Source organism: Nannobrachium achirus (assembly GCF_963921795.1).
Source record: "Nannobrachium achirus genome assembly, chromosome: 14".
NCBI classification, from domain to species: Eukaryota; Metazoa; Chordata; class Actinopteri; order Myctophiformes; family Myctophidae; genus Nannobrachium; species Nannobrachium achirus.
Genome location: NC_137821.1, coordinates 62,988,550 through 63,004,371, shown reverse-complemented (window position 1 = coordinate 63,004,371; position 15,822 = coordinate 62,988,550).

Sequence of the window (15,822 nt, the reverse complement as noted above, 5' to 3'; positions counted from 1 at the left end):
GTTCAATCTAACACTAGAAACCAGGGGTCTTCAACAGGGGGTCCTCAGAGTTACTACAGGGGGTCCTCCAAATCTTTGTGTGATAGAAGCCTTTTTTCTCCTTTTCTATATTAACCACTTGAACCCTAGTGTCCATATTCTAAGACCTTTAGCCAAAAATAGCAGATCTCCAAGCTCGCAACGCCTCGCGCTGCGAGGCGTTGTGAGCTTGTAGATCTGCTATTTTCGGCAAAGAGGTTTGGTGTAGAGGGGAAAAAGGTACAGAGTGACATGTTTATCAAGTGTTGACGGTTAAAGTGGTTAAATATCTGAAGAAATTTAGATGAACTCAAAATACACTGACGATTTTGCTGTCAAACGTTGAAACTAAACTATATGGTATCTATGGGTTGTAGGGGGTCCCTGGCCTGCTACATCTCTCTCTCTCGACAAAGGGGTCCTTGGCTAGGAAACGTTGAAGACCCCTGCTATAAACTAAATGAAGGAACAGAATATGTATTTGTATTCAAACGTACAACAAAAGTGTTTTACATTACGAGCGTTGAGACATTTTGACAAAATAAAGATGTTAAAATAAAAACTCAATCAGATAAAATTATAGTGTACAAGAGATTTTAGTGGCAGAAGACCTGCAGTTTTCTGGGTGTTTGGTTCAGATAGTAGGTGCCCGACACTGATTCTCCACCGGACTCTCTTCTCCCGTTTTTTGGCCAAGGTAGACATGGTTTTAAGGTTAGGTTTAAGTGATGTGATGTTAAAGGTTAGTGTTTAGGGCAGGGGTTCCCAAACATTGGGTCGGGACCCATTTGTGGGTTGCGGACACCTTTTTAAAAAAAATATATATATATATTAAAGAAAATCCATAAATTAGAAAATAAATGTTTAAGAAGTAGTGAAAACAGCTGATCTACAAGCTGACAGCTTAGCCTATTTTCACTAGTTTGGGTTCCAATTCCCAGGCAAATGTCTAACTTCGCTTTTGTGTCCCGAGCTAAAAGGTTTAGGAACCACTGGTTTAGGCCACACACCAAAGGAAAAGAGTTCTGATTCTGTTTGACTTTGGACTGGAGACATAAAAGCAGAACCTGAGATGTCTGCATGGTTCATGATATACAGAGATATAATTTGTTTTTAACAAACCTTTTTTTACAATCCTTTTTGGTTATTTGTTCCAAAAGAAGAAACGTCATTGCATCATTAAAGGACCAGGTCACCTCTGGGACAACCAGATCTTATTTTATTGTTGTTTGGGACACGATCAACGCAATCCTGAGTTATTTGTTGTGTTCAATCTGTGTTTTTAGATATTTTAGTATTTCAGCCGATTTCAGCATGCTCCAACTGGTCATATGATGCAAAATGCATCATATGACCAGTTGTAGCATGCTGAAATACTAACACATCTAAAAACACAGATTGAACACAAAATATTATTCAGGATTGTGTTGATCGTGTCCCAAACAACAATAAAATAAGATCTGGTTGTCCCAGAGGTGACCAGGGTCCTTTAAGCATTCCATGACAATCTTTTTGAGGGTTGGCCTTGGAAATGTGTCTGTTCTCTAGTGTTTCCTTAATTTTGAAACTACTCATGCAGTGTGTTCAAAAACAGGACAATAATTTTCATATTGTGGCCCTCTGACTTTTTGTATTTTGCTGAGTGGCCCCTGAGCCATCTTAAGTTGAGCTGCCCAGCTGTATGTAGTATGATGAATTATACAACAAGTAGTCCGGCTCTCAATGGAAAACAGGCTCTCCAGCCGTGCATCAAACGAGCACAGATGCACTGCTAGACCTGGGCCTAATCACATGAAGAATGTATCACTCACTCCGCCACTGCACCTGATTATCCCATATATGACACAGCTGCGCCCTCTGGAGGCGAAACACACTAGCTGTGCAAACTAGCCACTCGCACCGGAGAACAACACTATCCCTATCCCGTTGGAAATGGATTTCACTGTTAATTTCGATATATTTGGTGGGCTTACTATAGACGAATGGTTAGATGAGGATGATAAGGAGAACGCAAAACCAACCAGACATTGTAATGCTAATGTAATTGCTAATTTCGTAACACTATTACTCCTGTGATGCTCGGCGGAACTCGCCTTCGGCTCGTTCCTGACGCATCACAGTCGTGCAAATAATTCAGTTATCCCACACCCTCTCGTGTAATATTGCTTAAGTAGGGCATTCATTTAAACACAATCAAAACACAAGAACAACATGATTTGATGTCCAATAATTACAGATTATCTTTTGACTGTCAATATCAGCTGGCTCGCAATGTGTCTATGTGAGACATGACCTTTGACACAATCCAGTTTCTGGTTTGACACCGAATTCTGATCTGAAGGTCGAGATTCAATTCATCCCATATGTTTGCTTACTTTTTACACACCATACTAATCTTTTTTTGATCGTAAGACCCAGTTACTGAATGAGGTTTTCTTCAGAATGTGTGTGACATTGAGTTACAATGACACATTATGGAGTCCACTGGTAGTGGTTCTCAAATGTTTCATGTTCAAGGACCCCCATGACTGAGTGTAAAGATGTGTACACTCTCAGGCCTAGGCTACACGGATCTGGATTTTTCATTTATCCGTTTTTTTTTTTTTTCAGATATCCACATAGAAAAATATCTAGGTCCACACGACAAAGATATCTAGGTCTAAAATAATCAGAACCCCTCTAGGGGGACAAGCACACACAGTAGATATCTTCAGAGATATCCGTGTTCCATGCCTAAACTGATCCAGTGAATCGGATATTTTTTCAATGTCTTCACTTATTTATTCGGTTTCAAAAATATCCAGTTTCCCGGCCGAAATATCCAGCTTTGTGTGGCCGCAAGCCCCAATCGCATAAAGAAATGTCTAGCTTCAGAAATATCCAGCTCTGTGTTAACCCTATCAGTGCCAGCTTTCACCACTAGAGGGCGCCCAGTGGCCAAAGAATTCATCATAAAGATACACTGTTACATGCACAAGCCCTGCGCAGCCATGATGCACCAGAACACTTTCCTCTGTTCATTTACAGGAACAGGATGAAGTTAGCTTGAAGTTAGCTATTGGCTACCAAGCATTTTAGAAGACCTATTTTCGGCGATTTAGCCATGATTAAACCTTGCACACCTCATGGATATGCTTGGAACAGAGAAAATGAGCTCTAAAGATCCTGGATTGCATTGGAGTGGATGGTAAATATCGGCGGCGCGACGCTCTCGCGGGCCGTGTAAACAGAATATAGTGGGGTTCATAATTCTTTTTTTTTTTTACAAAAAAAAAATATATATATATATATATATCCCTGGATGAGTTAAGACCCATTTGGTTCTATTTGTACACTCAAGAGTTACAGACCTGTAATGGTCATTTAGGGCTAGTAGTGTTTGTCTACTCATTTAGCCATGTCCATGGCAAAAAATAGAATTTTGACAAAAATGTCATGGTGATGAACCCGAACCCTGATACATGGTTATGTTTGTTCATGTTTTGTGCGTTCGAAAATGTTTCATCAGATCATTTGACGCTGTGAAACCTTTCCCACAGAGCCCACAGGAATATGGTTTTTCCTGCAGGTTTTTTCCACTTGTCGTTTTTTCCCCTACGTGTTTTTTTATGATATGAGTAGTTAAATTACTCTGCCGGCCGAACCTTTGCTCACAATGTGGACAGGGAAACGTCTGTCCCCCTGTGTGCCTTCTATTGATATGGGTATTTAAATCACCTTTCTGACTAAACCTTTCCTCACAGTATGGACAGGAGTAAGGTTTTTCCCCCTGGTTTTTTCCATTTGTTGTTTTTTCCACCGCATGTTTTTTAATGATATGAGTAGTTAAATTACTCTGCCGGCCGAACCTTTGCTCACAATGTGGACAGGGAAATGTTTTCCCCCCTGTGTGCCTTCTATTGATATGGGTATTTAAATTACCTTTCTGACTAAACCTTTCCTCACAGTGTGGACAGGAGTAAGGTTTTTCTCCTGTGTGGGTTCTCATATGGAGTGTTAAGTAAGACTCCTGAGCAAACATCATCCCACAATGTGGACAGGGAAATGTTTGTCCCCCTGCGTGTATTCTATCGATATGGGCACTTAAATTACCCTTCTGGCTGAATCTTTTCTCGCAATGCGGACAGGAATAAGGCTGCTCCCCTGTGTGGCTTCTGAGATGGAGTTTTAAATGACTCTGCTGAGGAAATCTTTTCTCACAATGTGGACAGGGGAATGTTTCTTCCCCCGTGTGGCTTCTTTCATGGATTCTTAAATGAAACTCCCGACGAAACCGTTTCCCACAATCCGGACAGGGAAACGCTTTTTCCTCCTTGTGCATTCGGACGTGGCGCTGACAGGGACCCAACAGCCGGAACATTTCCCCACATTTCTTACAGGTGTACGGCTTTCCCCCCGTATGGATTCCAACGTGGTTTTTCAGCTTATCCGCTTCGGTGAACATTTTTCCACATTCTTTGCAGGCGTACGGTGGTTCCTCCGCCTTGTGCGTTCTGCAGTGCACTTCCAAAAGAGAACTATTCTTAAACCTTTCTCCGCATTCCTCACAGATATACGGTTCCCCCCCCGTGTGAGTTCTAACGTGTTCTCTCAGGTCCTCTGCTTCCGTGAAACTCTCCCCGCAGTTTTTACAGGCGAATGTTATTTCCGCATCGTGCGTTCCACTGCGGGCTTTCAAAAGACTTTTGTCCCAAAACTTTTCTCCGCCGTCTTCGCAGATGTACGGTTCCATCCACGTGGGTTCCGTCGGCGTGATCTCTATGGTTCCAGACGTCCTCCCGAAACGCACGTAACACTGTTTGACAAAGCGTATGTCAGGAGGAGGAAGGTTGCTCTCCTGAACAAAACGTCTTAGATTGTGACGTCTGCCAGCTTCCGCCGTTTGGAGGCTCTCAGGCCCACAAGCTTCAAGCGTGCCCTTCTGTGGAGATTGCAGCTGGACGGTTTTGGCGCGGCGGCTGCGTTTGATCTCATTGGCTGGAAGATCTTTGGTTGTGTTTGAACCGCGTTGCGCCCCGTTCAACAGGACAGCTTTGCCAGAATCGCCGGGTCGAAAACGACCACCGTGATCACGTAGAACACGGCCCGTGTGATCCGCTGGAAGATCTTTGGTTGCGTTTGAGCCGCGTCGCGCCCCGTTCAACACGACAGCTTTGCCGGAATCGTCGCGTCCAAAACGACCCCGGTGATCGCGTCGAAGACGGCCTGGATGATCGCGTCTCTCGGACGCCACGACTAGCGGAGGCCGTGTCGCGTCCTCCTCGTCGTCGGAGGATGAACTGATCGGAGCCCATATCGCGTCCTCCTCTTCGCCGGACGATGAACTGTCGCACAAGTCGATAACGTCTCGTTTTGTCTTTTTGCTTGGTCTTGCACCGCTAAGTTCAAGGTAGTTCGTCGGCCTCTCTTCCGCCAAGATCTGGGCCTTTACCTTACACTCTTTGCGCTTTTCATCCTCGATGAAGTTCTTCAGAAACTCGTCCCAGTCTGTCATGGCGCCGGTGTCTTCAGTTCCCTCTTATTTCCAGAAGGAGGAGGTGAGCCCCGCAGAAACGTGGCGTCTGTCTGTTACAACATGCATATTAATACTGCCAGGCGTGCCATCTCCTACACGATGTTAGATGTCCACAGGTCAAATGTCCACAGCATCGTGGTTCATCTACACAATGGAAAAAACACAAACAGAGCAATCAAGACCCAGAAATATATATTGTTTTTAAACAGAACTGGTTTTGTCCTGGACAGGTATTTTATTATTTTTACTAAAGAGTTGGAGAGAGAGAGGGAGACACTCTCCTCTGCGATGTCGTCACAACCTATAAAGCTCTGGTGAACTCCATGCCCAAGTGGGTTAAGCAGTGTCTGGAAAGTAAAGCCACACAAAATATTGAGACTTGGACATTTTCACTTAGGGGTTTACTCACTTTTGTTGCCAGCGGTTTAGACATTAATGGCTGTGTGCCGAGTTATTTTGAGGGAACAATAAAAACTGTACACTGTAAGGTCCTTTCCCACTCCGGCGCGATACGATAACGATAAAAAATATATTTTTCCATTGAAGTGGATGGTAGCGTCCACAAATATAACGCCGACATAATTGACGTGAATGCCAAAATGTCGTTATCGTTATCGGGCACAGTGGGAAAGGGCCTATCCAAGATGTACACTGACTACTTTACTGTACTTTGTATTAAAGTGTACTTCCTTCAGTGTTGTCCCATGAAACGATATAATTGAATATTTGCAGAAATGAGAGGGGTGCTCACTTTCGTGAGATACTGTATTTAACACTTATATCACATTGCCCAAAAACTGCCCAGAACAAACTAATTAGGGTCGTGCTTGGTCTTCCTCCTCGGGCCCACCTTACCGTTCATCACCATGAAAGTGTGGGGTGGCTCAAAGTAGCTGACAGAGTGTACAGCGTCTTGCAATGGGCCTGGTGTACAAGATACACTACACCTCCAAGATACCCATGTACCTGACAAACTACTTCCTAAAAGGTTAAAGATGTTCACGATCACAACACCAGAGGCAGCTCCACTAATCATCATCAACGTAGATTTAACACTAAACAAGGCTCTAGCTATACCACCAACATGTGGAACGCCCTTCCGCAAACCAAGCTGGCAATACACTACAAGATAATCTGGCCCGACTGAATCAGGTAGAATTAAACACTACAGGATAATTTTTTCATTTTATTTGACCAGATAGTCTAAACGGGCTCACACTAGCCGTTTTGAACAGTCGGGCGCTCCGCACGCTACAGGATTCTATCCAGATTGAGTCGGGCTTGAACACAGCAATAATAAATAATATAATTGATACAAAATGCCACGGGGGCTGTTCTGAGCGCTGTGCTTTGTAACACGCACGCACACGCACACATACAAACACATTACGTTATCCACTCACTCATCACACAACACCGCCTCACGCAACGGGGAAAATATGGCACAACTTCAATATGGAAGTTGTGTCCTATTTTGATGATAATATGAATTCACACGTTTCATGTTCATCCAACTCTGACATCCCCTCTCTCTCCTGCGCTATAGTCGAGTGCTGCTCCTTCTCACGGTGCCTGATTTATGATTAGTCGTATGACGGTGTAGCGCACACAGAACATAGATCTCCAAGACCAAACGGTGTCCCTTCCGTGCCACGTTGTAGGCTTGTAGATCAGGGGAGAGCCCCCGTAGTAGGCGTGTACTTCTTTGATGTGATGTGCTGGACTGGTCACAGCCTATGACTGACTGCAGACAGTGGCTGGTAGCGTTATTTCTTCTGTTTGTTTTTTTGGATCGCGTTACCGTTGAGTTTTAATTTAAATCCCAATCATTCATGATACAACCTAACGGACGGACGCTATGAAAAGTGTGTCTGTGCGCGCGCTCGTGCGTGTGTGTGTGTGAGGCAGAGGGAGAGGTGGAGAGAAAAAGAGATGGATCTGTCACTCAGTCAGATGTATGCTCAGAGACTTGCGTCTATCAGCGGCTGCTGTAATGTATGCTCAGAGACTTGCGTCTATCAGCGGCTGCTGTAACTATTTTCTCTCAGTCCCCTGCTGCTCTTCCAGTCTTCCAGACCAGTACTGATCCAGGAAAATATCAAACATGTTTGAAAAGAGTCGGGCTACCCCCGATCAGAGTTGGGATCTGTTACTCAAAAAAGTAGTGCACTACATATTACATATTACCTTTGAAAAAAGTAGTGCCTTACACTACTTCATTACTCCCTGGAGAAAGTAACTAGTTACCCTACTCGTTACACTACTTTTGCGTTACTCCATAAAAAAAGTCTGAGATGCATTGCCAACATATATTAGACGTATTCATATTTATTAGATATAATAATATCTAATACAATACATTATATTGTTCAATGAAGTGAGTCCCAGGGCTCACTGGTGGTCATTTGAACGAGTTTAATTATAATAATAATAATTATAAAAACAATAAATAAAAATGATAATGTAATTATTTCGGAGCCCCTAGTGCCTTGTAGTAATTTAGGACTCCCATTGTGCAGCAAAAAAAACAGCTGCCATACATTCATGAGTTTATTCATTTATCCACCTGACATTAGCCTATATATGGTTCTGTATCCGTTTGTCAGTAAGTTTAAGCAGATTTCATTCCATTTGGCTCCTATGGATTTTACAGGCCAGGGGTGGACAACCTAACCCTGGTGGAGATTTCCCCCCCGCAGAGCGCAGCACAGCATAGCAGCTGGGGAGAATGATCAACGAGGTGATTGATTTACTGTGTAGGCCTGGCTACAGCTCAAATAGTTCAAACAGTATCAAACTGATTAGGCTATAGCTATAGCCTATATAGCTGCTGAAACTTCCTCCTTAAAACAGCAAGATATCACCGATGTTTTTTTGCATAAGGGTTAAGGATTATATTTATTCCGTCATCATAAGGACATCATGTCAGAGTGAGTTCACTTGTCAGAGTTGGCTTCTCTCTTTCCCTTTCCCTCTCTCTCTCTCTCTCAGCCTACATGGATTAGTAGGCTAATTAATTCCTTTGGCTTGCTTATTTCGGGGTTTTGGGTTATTGTATCACATGTAGGATATTAATCTAGGTTGTTAAAGCAACTGTCGGGTTTGCGCACCGTATATGCGCTGCCTGCCACAGAGTGCGACTTTTTTTTCCTCTTCTCTCTCTCTCTCTCTATCTTCTCTCTCTCTTCCTAAAAGTAATTCATTTCTTTGCTTGATATTATTAATCTCCTTGGTTGGGGGTTTTGTTGTATTTAGTCTTTTTATTAATCTATAAGTGTGACTGTTATCAAATGTCGGGTGCCTGCTACTGTTGATTGCAGGCAAGTCACCGTGACCTGCTGCTGCACTGACTGCTTGTGTTTGATTACCCAATTTTCTCTGGTTAGTTATTTTAGTGAAATGACAGTTCCAATGTTCTAAAAGACAAGTGGTGATGTCTACAATCGGTTCCTGCTGAAGGCAGAGGCAGGAACTGCAGGCACGAAAGTAGCGAGTAGCGAGTAACGTGACCAGGCAGTATTTGTAGTGTTATTACTATTTCGGAGGAGTAGTACCGTTACACTACTCGTTACCGGAAAAAGTAGTATTAAACGCGTTACACCCAACTCTGCCCCCGATCGTCCTCCGAGCCACTCGGCTGGGCTCCGAGTGGATCTGGGAGACCTCACGCTAGACGACGTTCATGCCTGATAGTCGGGCCCGTTTCAGTCAGAGGAAGCCCGATTGTTGGGAGGGTAATTAAATAGCCCGATTATCGGCTAGTGTAGGGCCGCCTTAAGCCCCCACGCTACCACCCCCTTTTTTTCTGCCATTGTTTTTGTGCTTTTGAAATGTATGTTATCCTTATCCTAGAGAAAGTACTATGTTCTATCCGTCTGTCTTGTGGTTCCTGTGGAAATAAGCCTTGGCTTTCTAGGATCTCCTTTTAGTAGACCTTGTAGGCCTACCAGTGATTTGTGCTGTCATGAAACTGTACTTTTTTTCTAATGCAAATTTCTTATAAATTCTTCAATCAATCGCTATCTTGTTGGTGTGGTTGCCCGAAGGGGCACCACTAGCCTACCTACTTGTTTTAATATAATTGTGTTTGTGTGTGTGTGTGTGTGTGTGTGTGTGTGTGTGTGTGTGTGTGTGCGCGCGCGCGTACGTGCGTGTGTGTTTTTGCAAGGTGCTACAATGTAGCCTAGCATGTGTAATGTATGTAGCCGCTACACATTCTATCTGCATCATCATCATTATTGATTGATTGATTGAATAATTTATTAGAAGGTTGCATAGGAAAAAAAAGTAGTTTCATCGCAAAAGTACAGTTTCAAGTATAGTTTCACCGCTGCCCCACCCGGTGCGTATTTCCGAACGCACCCCCCGTTTCCCGGCAAGCTTCATTCCGGCGAGGCGGCGACTCTAACAAAAAGACACTCATAAAACAGTCCTCATCACGTCAACAACGTTGGCGTCGCTTGCCGACAAGAACTGATCCTCAACAAACGTCTGCGATGGACTCAAACAGGACTGCTATAATTATTATTGATAGGCGGCGCGCACGGATAGTAGGATGCACCACATCCACATGCACGCACACACCACTATCTGCAAGCACACAACGGTACGCAACTAAAGCCTTCGTGTAGGCTACAGGCTGGAGGTTAGTTGATCATAAACTATTTAGAATAACAACAAACTTACTTCATGCTTGTGTCCAATCTGTCGTAAACGTCCGTTGTTTCCACGGCACAGAGACAAAGGTCTGCGATGCTCCACCAACCAACCCCCCCAGCTTAAAAACAATAACAACTTCGCATCATGAATGCTGTAGCCTACGTATCCTTCCTAGCATACATAGGTATATAAATCACGGAGTTATAAAGGGATAAATAGGCTATATTGAGTGTGCACTGCGTGTGCATTTGAATAATGTCCGCGATCCCGTCCACAGCATCATTCATTGAATGTTCACAGATTTATTCAGCATCAACCCAACGCGGCTGCAGAGAGCGGACCCCTAGTTTGCTGCCCACTGGACTGCCTGTATGCAAATGGTGTGCGTGTTATTGTTCCGACCATTAGGCTATGTAAAAAGTACTCACATATTTTAAAAGTAAAAGTATCAATACTGCAATATAGAAATACTCTGTTCAAAATAAAAAGTCTGGTATTAAAAATGACTATGGCTGATTGGCTGCACCGCTGCGTTGTTGCGCAACTTGAGGTGTGTGTGTGTGTGTGTGTGTGTGTGTGTGTGTGTGAGAGGACAGTCACATTTTTCCTCACTCCCTACTCTACAAGAGAAATCAACATACGTCTGAAAAGCCTCTAGTCAGCAACTCTATACATGCTGTGCTAAAGCCTACTGCAACTTTGCGAGCGGAACTCGATCCATTCGAGGAGAAAAAACTCACACCAGCTTGATGGCAGTAGCCTAAGGAAAATCATTTGTTTGAGTCTAATTATGTCCGGAAACATCCACCCAAAGCTTAGTCTCGCGTGGCCAGACGGTTGCCTCAGCGATTTGGTCAAATGCTCCCAGCATACAGTCTGGCAGACCGGGGAAGAAATGATGAGTGCGAAGATGAAGCGGAAGTGAAGCCCCCACGTCACTTCCGTTTCCGTCTCACATCACACACATTTATCATTATATAAATAAAAATCATATAAGCGTGTTTAGCTTGCTGCTTAGCAGAAATGACATTTTAAAATATATTTTTTTGAACGTTAATGCCCGTTTTCGATACTCGCCGTTCGGGAGCTGCTGTTCCAGACTCTATATAGCATTCAGAGATTGTGGCATAGTTGTCTGGCTACGCGAGACTACCCAAAGCTGGACCAGAAGCCGTGAATACAACTTCTACATGCAGAGACACCAATTGATTCAGCCTTTTTTTCTGCACTCAACATCTAGGCCTACATCGCTGGGAGATAACGGGAGAGTGTTTTCCGCTGGTGTTTCAGTCCGAGTGTATCAAAGGGTGCGTTCGGAAATGCGCACCGAGTGTGGTTAGGGTTAGGGTTAGGGTTAGGCATAGTTTTACTGAGGTTATAGGGTTAGGATTAGGGTTGGGGTTTAGGCATAGTTTTACTGAGGTTAGGGTTAGGATTACGGTTGGGTTTAGGCACTCACTACACTGAGCACACACCCGGTGCGCATTTCCGAACAAACCCTTTGATACACTCTGACTGAAACACCTGCAGAAAACACTCTCCCGGGAGATAACATTCCATGGAACATCCCGACCATAAACCAGCCAAACATTGAACATTGTTTGGCCACAGTCCACATCACCTATGAATGTATGTACCCCAGTATTTTCATTGTTACACTGGAGAAAAAATGAAGCAAACATTATCCTGGCTGGCTGGAACTTTTTTTCAAACCACTGGGCCCCGGACTTCCTCACCTTCCCCCCCTCCCGGCAGAGACCGGGATTACAGTTGTTAGGCAATTGGCACTGGGTGAAAAAATGTGTTACAAAATTGTGGGATCAAAATTAAGTTAAATTAAAGCAGCGATGACCGGGCTCTCGCAGCTCTACCCACGTCACAAGTGGCAGCGGCCAATCAGAAGAGGGGGCGGGGCTAAGTTACACCAATGAAGGACAAGGACTGAAACACGTCCTTTGATACCACCCACAAGTCTGAGCAACAAACAGTTGAAAAGTTATAGGGACTATCAAATATCGACCATTCGGAAGAGGGGGCAGGGCTAAGTTACACCAATGAAGAACAAGAACTCTAAAACAAATCAAATGATACCACCCACAATTTTGTACGAGAAACGGTTGATGAGTTATAGCCAAAAAAAGGAACAAACACGTTCCGGCCAATCAGAAGAGGGGGATAAGTTAAAGGGATTGTTCACCTATTTTTGACATGAAGCTGTGTGAAATACTTGCCATTAAAATAGTGGTTACAAATGTATTAATCCATTACCAGGGTCACAAGGTCAGAGTTCTGATCAGTTTTAGATGAATATAAAGTAGTTCCGGTGATTTGGCAGGGGCTCATGGCCCAATCATTAAAAATAGATGAATCCACAAAACTAGCTTCATTTGTATTGTTGACCTATTTCTACCAAATAGACCAACTTTCGTTCAACTTTGACCCCTCTGTCACATGGTACTATTTTGTGTGTCCAGTATCACTACGCCGCGCCGCTGCAACGTATTTCCCCAAAACAAGGTGCTTTGCAGGCAGCTGATCAGAACGAAACCTCGCTCTATATGGTAGAAATAGGCCAACAATACAAATTACGCTAGTTTTGTGGATTAATCTATTTTCAATGATTGGGCCACGCCAAATGGCCCCCACCCCATTGGAACTACTTAATATTCATTAGAAACTGACCAGAACTCTGACCACGGGACTCTGGTAATCAATTAATACATTTTTAACCACTGTTTTAATGGCAAGTATTTCACACAGCTTTATGTCAAAAATAGGTGAACTATCACTTTAAACAAATTAAGGACGAGGACATTGAAACATGAGGATCAATTATATGAAGATTGGTTAAAAATTGGTGAAGTGGTCCTTTAATAAGTATTCAAAAGTAACCAGAAACCACACGCACAAATAAATAATAGTAACAAGTGCAGATCTACAAGCTCACCACACCTTGCAACATTTGATTGATTGATTGATTGAAGACTTTTTTAGAAGTTTGCATAGAAAAAGGTACAGTTTCATGACGGTACAGTTCAGTGGTACAAGGTCTACTAAAAGGAGATCCTAGAAAAGACTAAGCTTATTTCCACAGGAAACCATTAAAGTATCTCATATGGTGTCAGGCATAATCGCCTATAACATTTTCGCCAGGTCTTTTCGCGGGGCACTTTTGCCGTGGAGGAGTCTTTTCACCTACCTGTCTGAGCCATTTCGCCTACCCTCAGACTGTCCATGTTTTCATATTATCTCTTTGTCATTTAAATATTAGGCCTATAGTGACTGTGACAGTGGTGTTACATGTCAAACCTACACACGGCTATCCTATGCACTCCATAGTAATCACATAAATACAGAGCTATTGGAATCAGGTGCGCCCAAATAATTAATTAATCCATGTCCCGATACTATACATTCTTTGGTGCAGTATTGAACAGTATTGTAAAATGAACAGTATTGTAGGCCTATATTGTTTTAACATTAGGCTATACAAAATATATATATGTAGGTCTATATAAGATATGCTACACCTAAGTAGGCCTATAGAATCAACCTTGCCTGTCAACAGGCATAAAAAACTATTTTGCCATTTTTTAGGAATAAAATGTGATGTAAATAATAAATGTCAAGTAAACTGTTAGATTCACTTGACACCACTGTCACAGTCACTATAATATTTAAATGACAAAGAGATAATTTGCAAACATGGACAGTCTGACAGCAGAATTGAGGGTAGGTGAAATGGCTCAGACAGGTAGGTGAAAAGACTCTCCTCCAAGGTGAAAATGCCAGGTGAAAGGACCAAATGCGTGTAGGCGAATATGTTATAGGCGAAAGTGCTGGTGACCTCTCATATAACATTGAATGACAGACGGATAGAACACAGTACTATGCAGTAGATATAGTAAAAAAAAAAAAAAACAGTATATTAAAACATGACCTTTTTTATCTTGTATATTAGCTACTTTTTTAATGCACACTTTTTCTTTCAAAGCATAGGGAGGCCTGTTATTAACCCACTTATTTATTTATTTAGTATTCATGCTTTAATTTGTTCATTAGTCATGCTTTAGCCTTTCTCTGCATAACACTACCCCCTAGTGGCGAAAAATAGAAAAGCTTCTGGCGGTAGCTCGTAGATAGGACTGAACCATTCCATGTTTGTCATGAGGAGCCAGGAGGATGTGCTATTCTAGACTGACTGGATAATTTCAGCGAAACATAATGGATAAACACACCAGCTCCATTTCTTTAATTAAATGATCATATCACGTTGCAACATATCTACAGTAATAATGTGCCATGTTAATATTCATGGCTGACCAGGGCGTACACCCCCACGTCCTTCTGGGTCCATGATGGTTGAGTTCAGAGGCTCTGGTTGTACCGCGGCAACTTTGTTCTTTGAGGAGAGGAGATGCTGTGTGTGACAGCTGTCAGAGACACACAGTGAGAAATAAAAAGGAGCGTCATTAATAAACAAACAAAGCTTTTACTTGGAGGAGGAAACAGAGGACTTTTGACAAGGTAAGGTTTAGAATGTTTTCATTCTGAAATATTTATAATGTAGCCTATATAGGCGACCCTTATTTATATAGGTCTACCCTTTATCCGCTGTTTCTTTTCATAAAGCAAAGACAGAGAGAGCATTAGCATCCTAATTCTTCATGTTGAATTCATAACCAACATGAATAATGTTGCTTTTCATGTTGCTGTGCTTGTTGCACATGTATGCATTATGCAAGCATTCGAGGTGCAGTTACATTCTTAATTGTATTTTAAATAATATAATTGTCGTTTTATATTGCCAACCTGTTGACATTGTAATAGTGAACACAGCTGTATTGTAGCTTCTAATTGGGCTATGTTCCATTTGAGTAGCAGTATAGGCTATTGTTGTACACAGGCTTAATTAGTAACATTGCATTGCTAACACCTGTGTGTTTCACACATTCGTTTGTTTATGGTAACTAAGTAGCCTACTATTTACTCAAGTAGCCTATACTGCAGCCTACTAAAGTAGTTTTACTTTAATGGGGTACTTCATTGACTTCAGCTCTCTACATATCTTTGTTTGAACCTAGCAGATCTACAAGCTAGTGAGCTTGTAGGTCTGCTATTTTCAAAAGATGTTTATACTTTTGGTACTTTAAGTACATTTTGATACCAATACTTTTTTGTACTTTTACTCAAGTACATTTTGAGTTCCGGACTTTTACCTGTAACAGAGTATTAAGTTGACATTGTAATAACTCTATCGTAAACCCAGGTGTATGGTACACTAATAGCAGTATTGCATAGGATTCAGGCTTAATTAGTACCATTGTAATGGTAATTAACACATGTCTTACCATACTGTTAGTGTTAGTTAAATGTCAATGTTTTTTTTCCACCTCAGCCATTTCAAATGTAGTAAAAATAGCAGTTCTACAAGCTCACAACGTGCCATACTGTCTGTGTTGTGTCACGATCTTGTAGATCTGCTTTTTTCACTACATTTGAAATAGGGCTTAAGTGGCTATTTGTATTTGTCACAATGCAACATGTTGGCTTGTAGATCTATGTTGTTTCTTAGTATAAACCTGTCTTAGTGTAAATGAAGTGTAGTTCACCCCCCAAATGACTTTTCT